Here is an 8,849-nt window from a genome sequence, read left to right as displayed (position 1 = left end):
CAAAGTTTGTCTGTTTCTTTTGTAATTCTATTTATTATCTCATCATCTAGTGATGCTGATGCATTCACTTTGCTTCCGAGATAGGAAAAGCATTTACCATACTTCAACGGATGTCCATCAATCAAAGTTTTGTGGTGAGGTTCCTCATAGGCAGGCTTAGAAATCTTCGATCCTCCTTGTCGCAAAGGTCACCAGCTTTGGCTGGAATATGACTTCTGTTTTTTGTACTTCTTGTTAATTCAAACTCTTTTGCTACATTGGTAAACCTATCGATCATTTCTTGTGCATCTTCAAAGGATGTGGCAACAAACACAGCATCATCCGCAAAAAGAAAGCTTTTTTTTCTCTCAATGTATGTTTCATTGAAGAGCAAGGACAATTCCTATTTGTTTTTCTTTTTAGCGGGACAATGGATTATTAAAAAATAATGGGAATAATTAAAAAAATAATGGAGACCATTAAAATATAATGGGAACCATTAAAAAATAATGGATATCATTAAAAAAATGATGAAGATCATTAAAAACATGGATATCATTAAAAAAAAATGAATGGGAATCATTAAAAAATAATGGAGACCATTAACAGAAATAATGGAGACCATTAAAAAATAATGGATATAATTAAAAAATAATGATCATTAAAAAATAATGAAGATCATTAAAAAATAATGAAGATCATTAAAAAATAATGGGAATCATTAAAAAATAATGGATATCATTAAAAAAAACTGAAGATCATTAAAAAATAATGAAAATCATTAAAAATAATGGGAATCATTAAAAAAAATAATGGAGACCATTAAAATATAATTGGAACCATTAAAAACTAATGGATATCATTAAAAAAAATAATGAAGATCATTAAAAATAATAAGCAATAAAAGAAAACAAGACGACAAAAATTGATGAAAAATATTTCTTTTATTTAGAAAACAGGTAGAGCAATTAAAAAAATAAAAATTTTATAAAAAAATCTCAAACAAACATAACTCAGAATTAACAATGAAAGTGCTCCCAATATTTCATTGCAGAGCATACACAGGGCAATATCCTTGAGTAATACTAATTGTTAATATAGATTTAATGGTTACTTAGCAGTTTAACTCCTGGTAATCTTCTGTCTGAGTGAAAATCGCCAGCATGCATAAAACTTATGACTTATTTCTTTTCAGTATTGATTTACATGAAAAAATCTTTTAAATATGTTTTTTGTTTTTTTTTTTTACTTTTATGAAATATGTTCGTTTACTGTTGTCATTTTTTTTAAATAATTTTTTTTGGGGGTACATTTAATAATTTCCAGAAATATGAATATTTTAACAGAAATTAATGAAATTTTTAATAGTTACAAAAATATGAATATTTAAATTAAATAAATAACAATAGTTTCAAGATAATCTAAAGTTCCAAGTATCAAAAATATGAGTTCAATTTTAAATGACACAATAAATACGAATTCAGTAGATGATATTTGAAAGTAGAAGTCTTTGGTAGTTGTACAGTTTAATCAAAACATTAAAAAATGAAAATATTGAAAAAAAAAAAAAAGGTTTGTTGTACGCACTCGTTATGGAATAAATTTTTCAAACAAAAAAATCACTTAATTTGATCAATTTTTTTTTTTTTTTTTTTTTTTTTTTTTTACAGAGGGAAATCAAACTATAATGAGATCAAGCGAATAAAGGCCATCTTTTTTTTTTTTTTTTTTTTTGCAGATAGGCGGGTATGCCAGGGAAGATAATTCCAATAACCGCATAAAGTTTATCAAAATTTGACGAGATTATTTTGAAACATGGGCAGAAAAAATACCTAGAATAAATATTTTAGTTTTTTTCACTTATTTTACAGAATTTCTAAGTCCTTTATAATCCCTTTTTTTCATTTTTTCTTTGTTAAAAGGCACTCCTCCTCGTCCCCAGAAATAGGCAAATGGCGACGATACAATCGATTTCATTAAAATTTGATTTTCCGCTGTAAAAAAAAAATTAGATCGAATGAAGTGATTTTTTTTTTGTATGAAAACTTTATTAACTTATATATAACTCTTTCAATATTTTTATTTTTTAATGTCTTCATTAAACTAAACAAGTACCAAGTATTTTTTGTTTGTTTTAAAACAGCGAGGTTTTCACATTCGTTAATTTGAAAAAAAAAAGTTACTTGTACAGTTTAATGAACACATTAAAAACTGAAAATATCGAAAAAAAAAAGGTTATATTGTACGTATCCGTTTTGAACTGAAGATCCCCCCCCCGCCCCCCCAAAAAAATTAACTTAATTTGATCGAGTAGTTTTTTTGTTTTTTTTTACAACGAAAAAACATGTTCTTATGACAGCACGTTGAAGGCAGACATCTTGGAATTAAAAAAAAATTTTTTGTTTGGATGTTCGAAAAGCCACGGGGCGATAACTCAGTTTAAAGCGCCGACACTCCCTCCCCATCTTTATTACTAGCTTTTCTTCCTAAAAATTGAACCTTTTGCTCGGTATCATAACAAATTGTATTTTTGTTGTAAAAAAAAAAACTACTTGATGAAATTAAATGACATTTTTTTTTTTTTTTTGGAGAACTTCATTCCATAACGGATACGTACAATATAAACTTTTTCGACATTTTCATTTTATAATGTCTTGATTAAACTGTACAAATACAAAAAACAATGTACATAAATATATTTTTTAAATTATTTGCAAAAAATATATTGGTGCTTATTAAGAGTGCATCAACAAATCGATTTTTTTAATATATTGTTTTAAGCAAAAACAATATTATGTACTTACTTGTCATGTCAAAAATAGTAATATATCCAAAACTTACAAAATTCATTGAGTAGAACAACTATTATTGTGTTTTAATAAGAAAAAGTACATTGCTATAGACAACAAATATTGCCGCCATGAACAAGTAATCTAAAATATTCGTTCCGAGTTATGTCCCCTGCTTGTAAAGTCCTGTTTATTTTATAACCTCTAAGAAAATGCAATTATACTCAATTTTTCGTAAAAATTACTTTTAACTATAAATAACTTTCTACTCAATGATTTTTCGTAATTTTTGGATATATGACTATTTTCGACATGACAATAAGTACGTAATATTGTTTTTGCTTAAAACGACATATTTAAAAAAACACACACACAAAATTTAAAAAATAGATCCGTCGATTGCATCTTAACAAGCATAAAAATATTTGTAATATTGAAAAATTAAAACAAATTATTTTTATTTTCAATATACTCCTAGAAATTTGTTTTTTTTTGTGTATTGATATTCATATTAAAAACCCTTTTCTTTCTATTTATTTAAAAAGAAAATACAAATTTTTTATATATTCATTCATCTGCAAAAAAAAATCTAAACATTCATTTTAATTAATTTTATCAAGTTTTTTTTAGATTTTTTCGGTTTTCTTATGAGACTAGCGAGGGGTACCCGGCGTTGCCCGGGTGTTTGGAGGTGTGTGTGTGGGGGGGGTTAAAAAAAAAAATAAGTATGAGGATCGAACCCGAACCGTTGAGGCAAAGTTGTAAATTAAAGTGTGAAAAAAAAAAAAAAAAAACGTGCGATGTTAACCATTGCCCCACCGCGAGATGCTAACAGAAACACATTTGAATTTATTTAATTACTTGGATTTAGCAGGTGCTCGTTTTAATGAGTTAATGAGGTCAAGTTTGACTGCGGGATTTCATTTACTGCTGAACGCTTTTTTTTTTTTTTCCCCAAGATGTTATAGGAAAAAGACTAACCCACATGCGGCGAGCGACAAATATTGAATATTTATCTTCCCGAAATCGAGCAAATTAAATAGACAGGCGAGCTTCGTTGTTAACTGTGAGATATTACGATTTATATGTGATATAAAAAGTTTTAAAAAGTTGTGAAGCGAGCGACCACTTCTCTGAAAGAAGCCTTTTGTAGACACACAGAAAAAGCGAACACACATACATACATTTTCGCTTTTATATTTATAGATGATCATCTTTAGTTAACTTTTACGTGTAATTATATTCATGCAGATATTCTACATGATTTAAACTTGCGTAATAGTTGCGTAAAAAGGTTATAATAAAAACAAATCTCTTTCTATATATATTTATGCATGCGTATATATATTTGTTTTAAAAAATTTTGCCAACCAGTTTTTGGTCTACAGACATGAAACTTAATATATAGGGTATTCGAGCCCATGCGAAACTTTATATTTGGATTTTAGCCGGGAAAGTGTAAAAATTTAAAAAGTAGAATATACCAGGTGAAGGTCGAACAACGGCATTACTAATATGCATGCGTAACGTAATAGCTGTTGGTTCATGTTTCAATTTGTAGCTTTACAGCAAACATGTCTTTATTAAGTTAAACGTTTTGGTTCTGATTCTCGATGGTGGCGCACAAGTCATTTTTTTAAAAACTTTTTAAATCATTACAAAATATTGGGTCCAGTATAATCTCCATCTCCATATATAATATTTTGATTGCAGAAATTTCCCTCTGGGCCAAAGTACCGTAGGTTTGCAACAACAGATGCCACATACAAATTTACTATATCTACACTATTATCCACCATCTTATGTAACTTTAGAACGCCATTTATGACACATTTTCTCGTTGTAATAAAATCCTACATTTCATCCTAGGAGCGCCATCATCAACATCGCAACCATCTTTACAGAAAGTAGTTCGTATTTTCCCCTCTACATGCCAAGTACTCTTATCGCTCCCAGTCGTCAACAAGAGGATTTCTACACTTTCAACGAATACGAGGTTGAATCTTTATTAACGTCCAAAAGCAATCAGCTTTGATCCATGTGGAGTTTCTCCTTATATCAGACAATTGCTATTCAATTTGGACAATCCTCTTTTTATGGGGAGCTGGTTCCCCTCCCCCAACATCTTGGGGAAACAAAAAAAACTAAAAAAAAGCTGCCCTGCAGTCAAAGTTGACCTCATTCAGTCATTAAGTACGGACACCTGCCAATTCTTAATACTTAAATAAATTCAAACATGTTTCCGTTACTATTTTGTGGTGGCCCAGTGGTTAACGTCGCACGTTTTTTTTCGCAATTTTATTTCCAACTTCGCCTCAAGTGTGCGGATTCGATCCTTCATACTTACCTAACAAAACTTTTTTTTAATTTTAACCCCCCCTCCCTCGACACAAACACCTGGGCAACGATTTTTTATTATTCTTTTGATTTGATTTACCATAAACCACACCCATCTCCAAACACCCGGGCAACACCGAGTACCCCCCACTAGTATATAATAAAATAGACGGAGTTTGTATTACTGTACACATAGATTCGAAAAAGTTGTCAAAAAAACAAATATATAACAAATAAATGTTATCAAAGGCAAGATAAATTACTTTTCTACCAAACTGGATATATTTTTCGTGTTTTTATTCAATGTAACATATTTATTCAGCTCGAAAAACATACAGTGTTTACCGATGTATTCGAAAATTCAAGATGGCGTCTCACACCCTCTTTAACACCGTAAGTATGGAAAAAGGTGTTATAAATAAAAAGAACTATACAAAATACTATTAAAAACCCGCCGAATATATGTCAACCTATGTCACGGTAACATATATTGAGCGAGTTTTTAACAGTATTTTATCCGGTTTTTTATTTATAACATCTGTTCCCACACTTACCGTGTTAAAGAGAGAATAAGACGCCATCTTGAATGTTCCAATACATCGGTAAACACTGTATGGTTTTCGAGCTGAATAAACATGTTACATTGAATAAAAACATGAAAAATATATCCAGTTTGGTAGAAAAGTAACTTATCTTGCCTTTGATAACATTTATTTGTTATATATTTGTTTTTTGACAACTTTTTCGAATCTATGTGTACAGTAATACAAACCCAATAAACGTAAATATTACAGGAAAAGTAACAAGTCGGAACTTTTATGCATGGTGATTATTTTCATTCAATCACCGTGTTGTTCGAGTTTTAAATCTTCATAACAGAAGAGTACCATGAGTTAAACTTCCAAATAACCAATTTAAATTCTCTCCATAAATATATAAAATATTCAATAATCCATTTATGAGCAGCAGTTTATCTGTTTGTGTGTTTGTATTTCGAATTTTTCAAGGGAGACAGTTACATGAAAACTTCCAGCATCAAATGACGCTGTTGATGTGAAGAACAGATACTACACTTTGATCTTGGCGAAAAGGTCAGAGAGGCATAAAAGTGTGTTTTTATGACTAGACATTTTTAAATAAATGAGAAAAAAGGTGCTAACCCTTGGATACGGAATTAAAAATTAGTAACAAAATACAGTACAGTATATATAATACACATGTATATAATCAAATAACATTATAAATAACACGGTAAGGTGGGGCAAATACCGTAACCAGGGGCCGGAAAAACGTCGTATTCCACATCGTAACCTGAAAAACTGTATCCTAGGGCCACCGTATCCCGGGGTTCTACTGTATTATAATAACAAAAAAATATTGAATTTCAAGTAAAATAAATGACTCCTACTTAATTGTCATGTCGTAAATAGTAGCATATCAAAAAATTATAGAAAACGCTAGGATAGTAAATTAATTATTCATGAAAAAAGACATTCGTAAAATCTCGCGATTTGGCTTCAACATCTACTGATTTGAATTGGAGAGTTAACACGGGAGGTAATTAAATTTTCAATTTCTCACAACTCCAATCAGTTATTTTTTCTTATAAAAAAGAATAAAATTTCAAACAACCCCCCCAAAAAAGTTATTTTTAAAAAAATTCACAAACTATGTATATATGTTATGTTTATTTTTGTTTTCTGAATAAATTGTCTGCTACACCAACCGAGTTACTTCCCCTTTTGCTTATGTCACGTGACCAATATGCCGGACCCAGCATGTAACTTTATCGAAACTGTTTTTCATTGATAATTATTTTTCTACCTTATCGTTTTCCATAATTTTGGATATGTTACTATTTGTGACATGACAATTACATAGGTAGCATTTGTTTTACTTGAAATTCAACATTTTTTTCGTTATTATAATATAGAAGCACCAAAAAATATATATATAAAATTATATAAGATCTAAGGGTCGGAAAGATCAGACGAGTGTGAAATTGTTTTTACTAAATATTGTTATTTATTAAAAATAAAAATAATTTTTTTTTTCAAATATTTTAATAATAAAATATTTGACGCTTCTACACTATTGGGACGAAATTTCAGAAATCATAATACCGGCCGCAATTTTTCACCTGCTAACACGATTAAAGTTTTTTTTTGTTTTTTTTTAATAATTCAGTAATATTCAGGTAATTTCGACTGCATAATTTGAAGTTACCATTGTCACTTGTTAGAAATAAAAAAAAATCAAAAAAAAAAATCAGTTGAAACCATTGTTTTTTGGTTTTTTATCTAAAAACTTCATTTATCGACTACAAAATCTTGTCCCAATTCTGTAGAAGTACCAAATATTTATCTTAAGGAAATTGGAGAGTTGTTCTTTTATTTTTATTATTTTTTTAAATTCTTTTTTTTCCTCTTATATGCCATGGTGGTGGTGGTAATCCCTGGCATGACTTGAGATAAATATCTTACTATTTGAAAATTCGAAAGAAAAAAAAAGATTTTGACTTTTATTTTTAATAAATAATATTTATTAAAAACTATTTCACACTCGTCTGGTCTTTCTAACCGTTAGATCCTAAATTGTTATCAAGTTAAATCCTAAATTGTTATCAAGTTAAATCTTAAATTGTTATCAAGTTAAATCCTAAATTGTTATCAAGTTAAATCTTAAATTGTTATCAAGTTAAATCTTTAATTGTTATCAAGTTAAATCTTAAATTGTTATCAAGTTAAATCTTAAATTGTTATCAAGTTAAATCCTAAATTGTTATCAAGTTAAATCTTAAATTGTTATCAAGTATTTTAAACAGTGAATTCATGTTTATGATGTGCATTTGACAATAAATAATATTTATTAAAAACTATTTCACACTCGTCTGGTCTTTGACAGACGAAAAAAGGCTGTAATCAGACAAACAAACATAATTTTGACTTAACTTCAAACATCTTAAGTCATGCTAGGCACAGAGATACAATATTTCATTGATAGGACAAAGGTTGGAGTTTGGTTGCCAGAGGGAGAGGGGAGAGGTAGTCTATCATATTGGCAATTCTTTTTTGAACCCTGTCTAGAAGAGAAAAGTTTGTAGCAGATATAGTATCTAAATGTGGCAACAATACTCGAAACATAGGCAGATGGTGACCTTGTAGAGGTACAAGATACTATCAGGAGTAAGTAACCCTCAAGAACTGCACGCCTGTGGAACTCTGTTCCGTCTGCCTGCTTCCCACTGGACTACAACTTGGATGCCTTCAAGTCCAACGTTAACAAATTCCTAATGAACCGCCCCCTTAAGTAAACACTTCATCAAATCTCCACACTAACGTAATGTACTTGCAATAACCCTTATCCCTGAGTGGCTTCCGGGCCTTGATAAATGGTGATTACTGTGTAAAAAAAAAAAAAAAAATCAAGAAAATATCAGCTTTGTGGGTATTTGTTTTGTAATTTTTTTTTTAATTGGACATACGAACACACAAACATCTGCCCTTTATATTATAGAAAACAACTTTTTTTTTTTGATTTTTCAGCAATGTTATGGTTTTGTTTTTTTGATTGTTCAACAATTTTTTTTTTTTTCCAATAAAAAATGTTTTCTTCTTTTCAATTTCAACAAACACAAATAAAAAGAAAAAAAAATCAATGTTAACTATTCTGTACCTTCACCGAAATTTGTAAAATAAAACAGTTTGTCATTACAGAATCTCATTTTTATATTTTTGCTAAAAT

The sequence above is a fragment of the Euprymna scolopes genome, chromosome 34 (assembly GCF_053919585.1).
Source record: "Euprymna scolopes isolate OS-2025 chromosome 34, ASM5391958v1, whole genome shotgun sequence".
Taxonomy (NCBI): Eukaryota; Metazoa; Mollusca; class Cephalopoda; order Sepiida; family Sepiolidae; genus Euprymna; species Euprymna scolopes.
This window is presented reverse-complemented; position numbering follows the sequence as displayed.